At 41.4% G+C, this 13,360-nt stretch overlaps 1 protein-coding gene across 4 annotated transcripts in view; it reads right to left on the bottom strand.

Moving 5' to 3' along the window:
• The window catches only part of LIFR (LIF receptor subunit alpha), a 110,233-nt gene that overhangs the window by 64,139 nt on the left and 32,734 nt on the right, over nucleotides 1-13,360 (bottom strand). The window contains exon 1 of one of the 4 annotated variants that reach the window (XM_042233841.2): nucleotides 11,736-11,816. The exons of the other annotated variants lie outside the window; for them this stretch is intronic. The gene's annotated coding sequence lies outside the window, so the exon portion shown is untranslated. Of the gene's footprint in view, nucleotides 1-11,735; nucleotides 11,817-13,360 lie in introns of those variants that run through there. 4 annotated transcript variants of the gene reach the window in all.

Here is a 13,360-nt window from a genome sequence, read left to right as displayed (position 1 = left end):
CACACTTTAGGCTGAATGCCTGGAGGCTGTCTCATCTACCGCCCTTCTACTCCTGTCCCTGGGGCGTCTCTGCCTCCCGGCTCTTTCTAAGACCCGCAAGCCCGGATACTGCGGTCTCCTGATGTTCCTGCTGCATTGATGCTGCATTTCCACTTTGGTCATTTATCACATCTTACAGGTATCTCAAAGATTATTCTTGCCCCCCCTTCCCACCCCCATTAAAAGTTACCTAAGAGCAGAGATTACTCTTAACAACACTCCTGCATCTAAGAGAGCTTTATATGCAATACACGTTTATGGAGCGAACTGAATAAATCCACCCAAATGACATCCTGGGTAAAGATTTACAATATTTTGATGATACCCAATTATTTCTTTACATTCTGAAGAGAAAGCTGAATGCTATGCTTTTGAATGCATCTATCTGCTATAGATACATTTATGAATTAAAAAAAAACAATATTGGCTCACACTGCTGGAGGAGTTTTTAAAAAACAGATGAAATAAAACTATCCTTAAAGCTCTTTCTAAACTCTAAAATGAAAAAAGTTGATAATTATATCATACTTTTGAGCTGGTGAAATGGTGGGTTTAGCTGAGTCAACCTTAGTATGCAATCCATAACTACTATTTTTCAGATATCATGCATTGTTTATGTATTATTTATAATAGGCAAGGCACTGTTTTAAGTTCTTCAAATCCAAAAGTGGATTTAATCCCATTAACAACATTATGGAGGTCGTATCATGATTGTCCTTTGTATAACAAGAAAAATGAGGCACAGAGAGGTTTCTGACATTTGGTTGAGGTCACATAGCTAGTCAGGAGGAGAACTTAGATTTAGATCCAGGTCTGCTTACAAACGGAGACGGTGATGGCACCCCACCCCAGCACTCTTGCCTGGAAAATCCCATCGATGGAGGAGCCTGGTGGGCTGCAGTCCATGGGGTCGCGAAGAGTCGGACACGACTGAGCGACTTCCCTTTCACTTTTCACTTTCACACATTGGAGGAGGCAGTGGCAACCCACTCCAGTATTCTTGCCTGGAGAATCCCAGGGAGAGGGAAGCCTGGTGGGCTGCTGTCTGTGGGGTCGCACAGAGTCGGACACGACTGAGGCGACTTAGCAGCAGCAGCAGCAGCTGATTACAAATCTCATGTCTAGACCATTCCACTAACTGTGGAGCAGAAGTCACTGAAGTGGGGCAGTGGGTCCAGGGCTCCAGTCCCCATTCCACTCACTAGGCAGCAGGCATGGGGCCTTGGACAAAGCACCTCCTATCTCTAAAATCACACAGCTATGACCCAGGGCCCTACAGCTGTTTTCCTCATGGGATACCTTCCCTGTCACGTCTGTGAACTGGGAGATCTAGAATGTAAACAGCAATGCTGCTCCCAACCCTGGTCAGCTGAGCGCTGTTCCTGGTGGAAACACCCCTCACTCTACCCAGCCCTTCCAACCATCACAGCAGGCCAAGGGTCAGGCAGTCAATGTCAGAGGGCAACACAGCAAACAGCTACCATCCTACTATTCTCCTTCCGGCTCAAAGTACATTTCCAATTGGTCAGCTATGACTCAGCAGGTGCTGAGACATACCACAAGGGCCAGGCTGATGAAGGGGGCGACACTGGCCCCAGGAGTGCAGTGAGGATGGGAAAGCTGTGGTGGGCAGCCCCCAGTTAGCACCTTACTTCCATATTACCACCAGGCAGGAGAGTCTGGCAGAGTCACAGATCTTCAAGGTTTTTCACAAAGAGGCAGAAATGCAGGGGTTTTGGTGTTCCCCCCCCACCTTTAATGTGAAATCTTTATTTTTAAATGTTGGCAACTAATTCCGTCTTCAAAAATCAGTAGGTAAGTCAAACAAAACACATTTGCAGGCCAACTACAATTCTTAAGGCACCATTTAGCAACCTGTTTCAGAATGCATCAGCATGAAAAAAATTCTTGTCTTGCTGTGGAATAACCCTAAAATATAAACTGAAGACATATATTTCAGGGCACAGATATTGACCAAAATGTGCCTACATGTTTTCTTAACATTCTTCAGAGTTGGAATTTGAAGATTCCCTTCTCCAAAAGAATTCAAATACCTTTTCAATTGGTTGTATTCTTTAATTCCAGATCTTAATAGCCTAGGCATCATTTTAGAATATGAATGCTTATCAAAAAAAACAAATGAAAGCTGAAATAAAACCTTGAGCATCTGACCAGGGTTATAAGGTCTTCTAAGTATGAGGAAGCACAGCACTTACCTAACGTTATACTTGAGTCTTCTGCATAAGGTGGGACAGAGGATGACAAAACAGAACCTGAAATAATTGGCATTTGTTGAAACTATCCTGGAAAGGGGCATTCAATCAGGACAGCAGATACTATCGACCAGACACCTGAGCTTGACATTGATCCTGGATAAGGTTACAGAACGCATTAGGCAAGGAACTTGACAAGGCCAATGAATTGGAAAAGCCAGTGTCAGAATCAGACACGAAGGGTTTGGCTCTGAAAAGACCTTTCCTGACATCTGAAAGGGGTTTATGAGCAAGATGGAGGGATACCGGTTGTATAAAAAGAGGGACGAGGGCTCTTTCCCAAAGTGATCAATCCTACCCAAGGGGTGCTAATTAACCTGTGATGCCAAGCTTGATGAAGATTATGGAAAGATGTGGCAGAGTTCTGTTTTCCTTGACATTTTCATTAATGAAATGGAAGATGATACAGGACTCATATTCATCAAAGTTGTGGACCAAAAGATGGGCAAAATAACAAATATACTGGATGTAATAATGAAGATTCTTATAATTAATTTAACAAAATAATTCAATAAGATAAATTTAGCATTAATAATTTCAGGGTCTCAAATAAAATGATGGCGATGGTAACAATAACACATAAAAAACTGTACAGTTTAGAGGAGATGTGACTTAACAGCAACGTGTGGGGGGAGGAAAAAAACCCACTGGTTGATGAAGTGGGCCAATAATGTAATGAAACCGCCAAAATAACAAGAAGAGGGACAACTCTACCGCCTACTTATTTTATCATAATGTCTGAAATCTTGTCCTCTTGTGGTATTAAAATTGAGGGATTCATTTTTAGTCTAAAAAATAAGTAGATAACCTAACATTAAATTATTATTAATATAAAAATCATAAGCTATTACACTGTTACCTTTATTACTGTCCAAACTATTATAAATTCTTACTTCAATATAAACCATACTCTTAAGTATTCGTATCTTTTCTCTCCACTGGTGCAATCTACTCCCTATTTTTTCCCCAGCTTTACTGGGATATAATTTGACAAGCAAAACCGTCTGGATGTGAAGTACACAACGCGATGATTCGATCTGTACATGTGTGCAATGTGAAACGATTACCACGACCAAGCTCACGTCACCTCACAGCAGTCTTCCCTTCTGGGTGTGGTAAAAATGCTTAGGCTTTACTCTCACAACACATTTCAGGTATACGACACTGTACAGTGGTATTAACTAGCAATTCTCAGACTTCATCTTATAACTGAAAGCTTTTGCCTTCTGACCAACACCTTTAGCTTAAGTGGCGACCTCCTCACTTCCACTTCACCTACTCCGTTTTATAATCACCCACACTGAGGATCACTTGAGCTTTTAAACGTGTAAGGGTAAGGCATCAGCAGATCTGAGAGCTTTAAACACACTGAATGCCTTCACTGACTAGCAAACTCTGGGAGAAAGTGAAGGACAGAGAAACCTGGCGTGCTGCACTCCCCGGGGTCGCAAAGAGTCAGACACGACTTAGTCACTGAACAGAAGCTTATGTTTTAAGAAAAGGGTGTGATGGATGGAGCATGGGAAGAAGAGAGTCATTACTGCTGCGCATGTCATTATTAGGAAACACTGCCCCAACATTATTAGGAAAATAAGGACAAATTTATAGGGCCAGGCCTGGCTGGGGCCCTGTTGGGGCACCTCCCCTTTGGTCTATACTCCTGCCAGGTTGCTGGATTCCTGGATTCTAGGTTGTTGGATTCCCAGGCCTCCCTGACACAACCTGGAGTCACCCTCTGAACCAGTGGTCTCACGTGCCTGAAATTTCCCCTGGCTCTCCCTGGCCTATGGAGAAAGTGCCAGCTGTCATCATGGCAGGAAGCTCTCTGCTGTTCCAAGCTAACTTCAGGCCTTTGCCCGCATTGGCCCTGTATTCAAGTTCCAACAAAAGCACCAGGCTCTGCTGTCCTGTGTGTCACTGAACACCTTACCCTCTACCCAGAATGTCTTTCCCACTCCACTTGTTCTTATCCACTTAACAAACACCAACTTGTCCTTCAAAACTCAGCTCACAGTACTCCTGATCCAACCCTCCTCAGTGTCTTTCCTTATGGATTTCCCAAACTGAGACAAATTTCAGTCGCCAAGCATTCAGTGTTGTCTACCATGCAGCAGAATTAAGAAGAAAGTAAATATATCAAGTATTTCTTATGGCTTTTATCAAAAGCATAAAGACAAAAGGCACATCACACTCACTTAGCATCTGTGACCTCTTTTGTCACTGTAAGCATTAGAGTATGATCCCAGCAATGCAGCCCATGGAATTCGTGAGTACAGCAATCACAATTTTGACGATTTGTGAATTGAAAAGTTCCAAAACACAGTTGTCTGTAATTTCATTGAAGCTGGCATTTGAGAAAACAGTGAGTTGGATAAACTCTACACCCAGCCAACAGAGCCAACAGTCTAATGTCTACAGGTCAACACAGCTGTGCCGCTCTCCATTTCCTATTCCATACTCAGTGTATCTCAAGACAGGGAAAGAGCATTTGTGACCAGGGAACCCCCCACCCAAATAAAAACAAGAAGGCCAATTGCTGGTTCCAGCAGAGGCCGGGGAGCAGAGTGGACCATGGAAAGCAGAGGTATAGATCGAAAAAAACGTGAGATAAAGAAGGAATAAAACGTCGGCTTTGCAAGTGGCTCCAATCTGTGGCATGACTTCTACATGCATTCGCCACAGGAATAAGAAAAAAATGATTTATGATGCCATTTTATCTTATTAGGCTATATTAGAAAAATAAAATGCGAGGTCAATATTTGTCATAAAGGTCCTGAGACGTTTTTCATGAACACGGAGGGTTTATTTTATATCAAAATATTTACAGCTGCTGCCAACTTTAAAAGAACTGTTTCGACTCAAAAAATAAATTGCAGAATTAATGTATTTTGATATGACTGTCAAATGGAAACCTCACTTTAAACTGCAGGTTTTACTGCCTCATCCTCAGTGAGACCATGTGCTAGAATTTTTCAAACGCTATAACCATGGATATCCATCCATCCTAAATTCATGAATAGGAACCTATTTCAGTAATTTTACATAAAATAATCTCAAGAAGGCATGTCCTTCACAGAAGATACATAGTAGCAATTTTAAGACTGTTAGCCCAGGATATTCTAACAGATGTGTAACACAGTTCAGTTCAGTTGCTCAGTCATATCGGACTCTTTGCGACCCCATGAATCGCAGCACGCCAGGCCTCCCTGTCCATCACCATCTCCCAGAGTTCACTCAGACTCACGTCCATTGAGTCAGTGATGCCATCCAGCCATCTCATCCTCTGTCGTCCCCTTCTCCTCCTGCCCCCAATCCCTCCCAGCATCAGAGTCTTTTCCAATGAGTCAACTCATTGCATGAGGTGGCCAAAGTACTGGAGTTTCAGCTTTAACATCATTCCTTCCAAAGAAATCCCAGGATTAGATCTCCTTGCAGTCCAAGGGACTCTCAAGAGTCTTCTCCAACACCACAGTTCAAAAGCATCAATTCTTCGGCACTCAGCCTTCTTCACACAAGTCATCACTAAATCATCAGAGAATGTCAAGGTGAAATAACCTAGTCAGCACCTCCTGTACTTCGTGGATCAAGCAGGAGGCAATGGCTGTGTTCACTGAAAAGTAACATAACAACATAGTTTCTTTCAAAATTGCAGGAGAGGAAATGAGGCCCACTTGACTGTCAGCCGCGGTAACACAGGTTTACTGAGTAGGTATGCCTCCTGGCCTTGGCCTGCCCTGGTCACTTGCCACGGCATTCAAGTAGTGAGGGTGTGTCTTCCCTGGGCACTGCTGCCTATTTGATGCCTACCCACTGACTGGGGGGAAAAAAGCCCTCAATAGTTGTTGAATGAGTGAATCACATTTCATTTTAACAACTCTATGAGTACAAAAGATTGGACCCTGACATTCAAGAACTTATCATACAGGATTGTTAAAGTCGATAACAAAAGGGGAACAAAAAGCTTTTGACTCAAAATCTCTTGGCAATGGAAAGCATTGAAGTTTTAAAGTAAATAATAACAAAGTATTTCCCAGTGACCAGAAGTAATGCAATATTTCATCAGAATGCCTTAAAATGCTTCTTACAAGAGTTGATATAAGTTATTCTGCTTAGAAATCTGTCTTAGTAGGAATACTGGCCTTAATCATAACAGAATTGTGACGGCAAGGTAGCATTTACCTAACACATACTAGCTGTGGGCACTATGAGCTGGATATTATTCCCTTTTACAGGTAAGAAATCAGACACAGAAAGTGCTCAAGTTCATACAACCAGTAGATCAAAAAGGGAATCTGTTCTCCTTCCCTTCGCTATAAAATATGCTTTAAATGTTGGAAATCCAGGAAACCAAAAATGGTTGTTGTTTAGTCGTTAAGTCTTGTCTGACTCTTTGGCGACCCCTATAGACTGGAGCCCGCTAGACTCTAAAAACAGGAGTCACCTGTACTTTCAACACAAACACACAGCATTTGGTGTATAGTCTTCCTGGCATTTTCCTACATAACAGGTAGAAAACTGAAGCTCTAACTCGCTTGCTTGAGCTCTCTCTCTGCCTCTTTCTCCAAGACCTAAAAAAAACACTCCTAGATCAAGTTACACATACTGCTTTGCAATTTGCTTTTTCAGTTTACAAACTCAGAATATCTTTCTACATCAATAAATACTTCCCTACCTCAGTGTCAATGAAGAAAGGGTTTTCCATTACATGTGTATGCCACAATTTATGTAATCAATATCCCTATTATTGAGCATTTGTTTCTAGTTTATAACTATCATAAATGAAGCTGCAAAAATCATTTTTGCAAATTAGAGGTTGGGTTTTTTGGTGTACTTTTCATGGAGGTCACCAGAACTTGGAGATGAGGTTTTTCCTAATTTGGGAGAGGACTCCCCCGCCCAATTCTGAGATACCCCACTACGTGGGCTTCCCATCAAGGGAAGAATCACTGTGCCAGGAGAAAGCGACTGACAGGAACATGGGGCCCACATGCCTATGTAGGCGAGAACCACTGCTATAGATTGGTCTCCATACACAGGCTTTATTTTTTTTTCCTCTTAGTTTAAATTCCTAGTGGTGGAAATGCCTGACTAAGGGACATGGCACATTTTTGAGGCTTTCGATGAGTAATGCAAAATTACCCTCCTGGAAAGTTGTAACAATTGAATATACCCACCAGCAGCATTCGAAAGTGACAATCCCCCAAACCTAATAGTTAGCAAGGTTTGTTTCTGAACAGTCAAATCCCTATATGGCTCTAAGTTTTAAAACAGTGAAACTATTGATAAAACATATCGAGAAAAATAGCAAACAATGTGGACAATAAATGTTGGATTTTACATTACACATGTTTTCAAATACAAAATATAAAACTCTGACAGCAGATCCCAGCAGAATGAACAGAATCAATGTTAAAAAAAAAAAAAAAATCTAGTGACACTGGGCTCTGAAAAATGCCAAGCTAGTAAGACTCCACATCTTTGTTTGCCCACCTGGTTAATATCAGGCTTCACTGTTGGGCTCTAATAGTAACATGCTCTATTGTTTACAAAAAAAGAAATTCACAATTATTGTATATTCTCTCAAATTTTGTAAGTACCATCTTATAGTTAAGGTGCAATCTTAAGTTCTCAAAACTCTTGTATATTCACTTAGTCAATAAATACCTGAATGTCTACTGTGGGCTGGGCACTGTTCTATGGAGACACAGCAGCGAACCCCACGGATCCCCTGCTGTTCCAGAGTGGAGCGCAGAGCCCTGCAGTTAGGAATTAGCAAATCATAGTCACAATGCCAGTCTGGAACTACTGGATTCTTAGGCAAATGAAAACACCTCTGGGGCTTGGTTTCTTTAGCAGTAAACTTACAGTTGACCAGAAGATCCAAGGCCCTTTCTGGCTCTTAAATTCTATACCTTCTTTGGTTTTGTTTGAATGCTTAAGCTCCTATTGCTGTCAGTACTTTGGATTTTAAGCCATATATAGGACTACATATAGTCCTTCCTTAGAAATCAGAATCAGGCCGTCAGTCCCTTCCTCCCAAATTTTACATATAGAGTAAAACTCTGGCGATCCAGGTAACTTCAAGGGATAATACAGGATCAGGTTTCACTCAGATGAAGATTTATGCTCCCAATTTAACTGTTTCTCTGAAAAGGATCTGAAAATGTGCTTGTGTCCTTCGCTTTTGCACTGCACTATAAATACCACAGCATGAAACGTGAAACAGGAGCCAGAGGTGTGGCGGCTGGTCTCCAAGCCTGTGGCTGGGAAGGCTGGCACCCAGCTTTAAGGTGGCGTGCTGGCAGCTGCAGCACTGGGGTTGTGGTGGTGGAGTCTCATCTCGCTCCAGCTTACTCTCACCCCCAAGTCACAGGCACGTTCCGTCTACAGAATGTCTACAGCTCACTGCCCCACCAGCATTTCTAACAGGAGAAATGGGGGCATGCCGTCCGCCACCACTTGTTACTTTCCACCACATGTTCCCACCACCACCATTTCAACTGTCCTCCAATCCAGGGTCTCCTTGGAGAAGCCTGCTTCTGCGAGCTGTGAGAGGAAGGCAAGGGGCCTCAGTATCCCAAGTCACCCTTAGAGAAGAACCACACACTTTCTACAAGCATTAGCACCTTTCTGGGGTCTTTCAGGATACTACCACTTAATAATACAGGTGCAGATTCTCAGCTTTGGGTGCGTGATTCCAAGTCTTCCTCTGTACCTGCCCTACAAACCAGAAGAATGTGCAGAGGCAAGGTTTTCTCACATTTCTGCAAAAGTATGGGAAAAACTCACCTACTAAAAGGTTTTCTTCAACTTCCAACATAAAAGCATAAGACAGTAACTGATACATACAACCTCTGCCCACAGAAGCAAACAGGAGCAGCCAGGACAGGTAAGCATGTATGTGTTGTCAATTGTAGAGAGTGTAAAGTCAGCCTGAAGTCCTGCCATCTCTACAGTTCACAAAGGAAATGTAAAGGTAGCAGCACCTGCACTTTGACTCAAGCACCTAGGCCGGTACATGTTCCAGTGACCTACAAAACAGATGCTTACGGGCGTCTGCTAGTTTGCTTGAAGGGTTTTTGCTGCAAGGAGACTGACAAAAGACAGAAGGAACTTGATTTAAGATTTCAAAGTCACGGAATCCATCCTTCACATAGCATGTGCACAGAGCTTATGCAAGAATGCTGGAAGATATAATTATCTTACATGGGAGCAGCTTATTGGGTTCAGGTATCAACCAATTCAAACAGGAAATAAAAATATCAAATCCCCTCAGTCTGCAAGATCACAGCTCCTGATGTTGGACAGGACCTCAAAAGTCACAGTTAAGAAAAAGACAACAGATTCTAATTAGGCATCTACAACAATTGCTTGGCACAACACTCAATTCCCAAGATTTCAATTAATCTAAAGGAACATATATTTAGAATGACACACAGATTAGAAGTTGGGAAGAGGAAATACCACAGTTCCTGATACTCCCTAAAATAGAACAGGCACACATTCTTCCTGTGAGAATAAAAGTACCTGCAGAAAGTACATATATTTTATGGGCTCATTAGTCTGTAATCTGCCCCCAAAGAATTCAAACATTCACTATACTAAAAAAGGCCTCTCTGAAATTTTTACACTTAAGCAAAGGGCTAATACACTGAAATCAAAGATGGAACTTCTGACTGAATTACTCAGAAATCACTATAATGTCCTGGAAAATACACACATTTTTAAGGCTTCATAGTTTAATTTCAGGAACAGAAACAAAATGCAACTCACGTAAAGCAACAATCTGAGAAGATGCTTTAACAGTGGCATGGATCTGGTAATGTCAAGGGCCAGAGCCAAGATGGGGAAGACTCAGCTTAAATACTCCCAAATCTAAGTATTTTGAGAAAAACCAGACAAGATTATTTCTTAAACTCTCTAATTATTAGTTAATTCTCTCAATATTCACAGCACATTATGACCCAGGCTAAGCAATGAAGAAGCAGCAGGTCCACAACTGCTCTCCTGGAGCGTCCAGCAGGTGGAGGAACCCCGCCATCCAAGGTCTGTCTCCCACGCCATTGAACCTTCCTTGCCATTTGCAAATGCCCAGGACACCCATCGCAGTGCCTGCTCTCTCCCACTTTTCGATAAGAAACTCCAGCCACACTGGCGGCCGTCTGTTCCTCTGGTGTGCGAGGCTCGGTCCCACTGCCTGGCCTTTGCACAAGCCATGCCCTCTGCCTGAACCACCACTCCTCCAGATCTGCAAGAACACACTCAACTCTCGGTTTAAACTTCACCTCAGAGAGGCTTCCAGAGCTGCTCGGTCTAAAACAGTGGCCCCACCTGCCCCTCTTTATCCCAGCAACCCTCTTTTATCACTCTGCCAGCATGTCTCACTCAGACCTTACTGTCTTTATTGCTTCTCTGCTTTTTATCCATCTCCCTCACTAACAGGTGGACTCATTAGAATGGGGTCTCTATCCTGCGCATTACTACATTCTTAGTCTCTAGAAATTGCCTGGGATGTAACACATGCTCAGTAAATACTTATTTAAGAAGAGCAAATACAGCCAATATTAGCAGTTTAGTACAATGACAGGTACTAAATAACAAAGGAAAAACAAAACACCTTAAACATGAAAAGGTTTCCTTGGTCATTTAAAAAAAAGGATTATTATAGCTTCTTACATTAGCTCTAAAATAAGCATAATGGAAATATAAAGCTCAACACTGAATAATACTCAAATTTTTGTAATGCATTTGGTTCAACTGCTAGCTAGCATTAGTCTTACTTCTATAATTTATTGTTTTAAAAGCACTCTAAAAGACCTCAATTTTTAATTTAAAAGGGCCAAATATTTTCTGAACGCATACTCCTCCTTAAGAGTTACGAGCAACCTTCTCCCAAAGTGTACAATTTATAAACATATTATAGCAACATTAAAATATGAGATACCAGTGATCATTTGCAGAAGGCAGGGGTGTTGGTGCCTAATGGCAAACAAGTTTTACGAAACACGACCTGCCTTTATCTCCAACCTAACCAAAGGTATAAGCCTCTTCTCTATGTTCAAAATATTTAAACTCCTAATAATTTTTCTTACAGATTATTCTTAAAATTTTATATCTGTTCTTCTATTTCTTTTGTTGAGACAAAGAGCTAAGGTGTTAATCAAGGAATGCCACCTTAGTAATTGGCCCTGGTGGCTCATGCTTCACCACAAAGACACCAGAGACCCTTACGGATCACTTGGAAATTATATAAAAGGAAAGAGTGTACACTGAAGAGAAGGAGCATTCATTTCCTGGAATATGATGCAAAGAAATAAGTTACCACTGCCTTTGGGAATAATTGAAATTCACTTAAAAACCTCAGAAACTAATGTTTTACAACAGTTCTATAGGAAAATAGCAGAAACCATCTACTACACATACCTCAATAAAGCAGAGGTTAAATAAATGATGGCTCATCCTTAATGGAGTACTCCGCAGCTGTTGGAGAATGAGACAGCTCTTAGGTACTGATGTAGAGGCTGCCAAGATTTAGTACTCTGCCGGGAGGGAAGGGGAGGGGGGGAGCTGGTGCAGGACCGAGCATACAATGTGTCCTCAATTGTGGAAAGACAAATAAAAAGAACACAGACAAAATGTTTATACTAGCATAGGCTTTATCTGGAAAGATATACACAGGGTCCTGGGGAGAACAGGGTGCAGTAGGGGTCGGGGGGTTGGGGAGAGGAGATACACTTTTCACTCCATAGCTTTTTATACATGCTGAATCTTCTAGAGGATGCATAAGCAGCTGGTCCCACAAATAATGGCGGTAAATTTTAATGTTATAATAATTTATATCACTGCCAACATATTACTGAACAATGACCATCAATAAGCGAAAGGTTTCAAAAATCACAGAAGTTTGTTCTCTTTGACAGCAAAGTTCTTGATCCTTATTTCCCAGAAAAGAATCCAACTCTCCAGCAATTAGAGAGGCGAGCTTGTGATCTCACCTATTACAAAGCAAATAAACCTCAATTCAATTCTTGGAAGGGAAATTTAAATCGAGCTTGTAACTACCTAATGAAGTCTCCAAATCAACAGTTTCCCCTTGGCTATAAAACAGAAAGTCAACCTGTGAAACAAGTAAGAGGACAGTGTTTTTAAAAACATACTCTATACTTAGGTTTCCTTTCCCCAGCCAGGCTAAGACAAGGAACCCTCTGATATTAGTGAAATGTGATTTCAGATCTGTGGCAAAATCAGCATTTAAGGGAAGGGACAAGCATCATTTACACTAAACAAACGCTTTCACTTTTCTAGGAAGGGGAATTTGCTTTAAATTTAATTTAGGAATCATTTTTGGACCCCTGACCAAATGATACTACTAAGTCACTTCATTTTACCCCAAGCAAATTTTTTTAATTAAATACAAATCTGAAACTGAAAACAAATCAGAAGGCAAACTTTAAGCTGAAACCTTTCTGTCAAAAAAACGTATCTTAAATGAACACAGTAAAAAATGCAGAGAAATTCATTTCCATACAAATGCTATTCAGTAGCAGCATATATGCTATATCAATATTTGAGTGCAATAACACACCCATACAAAAAGGAGCACAGAGGTACCCAACCGCAAATAAAACACCTCATATATTTTTGGTAGCCAAAGGTGGGGATGCAGAAGGTGGAAACCAGAATCACATTATTCAAGGTGTAAATTCACAACATGTGAAGTGCAGAATTTTCTGTCGGTCAGAACTCATGATTCCAGCTCTGTCTTTTGAAACGATCCATTTAAAACTGGAATCTATTATGAAGCCTAAGTTTGACGGTCAACTCCTTAAACTCTGGATTCAATCAGTATAGCACCTTCGGATACAAGCACATAAAATAAAGGTAAATCAAATACACCATGAATACAGAAGGGACAGCGAACTGGCTTTAATGAAGAGATAAGGCAAGGGGGTCACTTGGTTGATTACATCACTTAAGAAAAATAAAAATTAAAGCTCCTTCCCATCCCCCAGGTAGCCTGTGGCCTCAGAACTTACTGCCCTACGTGC

Source organism: Ovis aries, chromosome 16 (genome assembly GCF_016772045.2).
Source record: "Ovis aries strain OAR_USU_Benz2616 breed Rambouillet chromosome 16, ARS-UI_Ramb_v3.0, whole genome shotgun sequence".
Lineage (NCBI taxonomy): Eukaryota > Metazoa > Chordata > Mammalia > Artiodactyla > Bovidae > Ovis > Ovis aries.
This window is presented reverse-complemented; position numbering and strand designations above follow the sequence as displayed.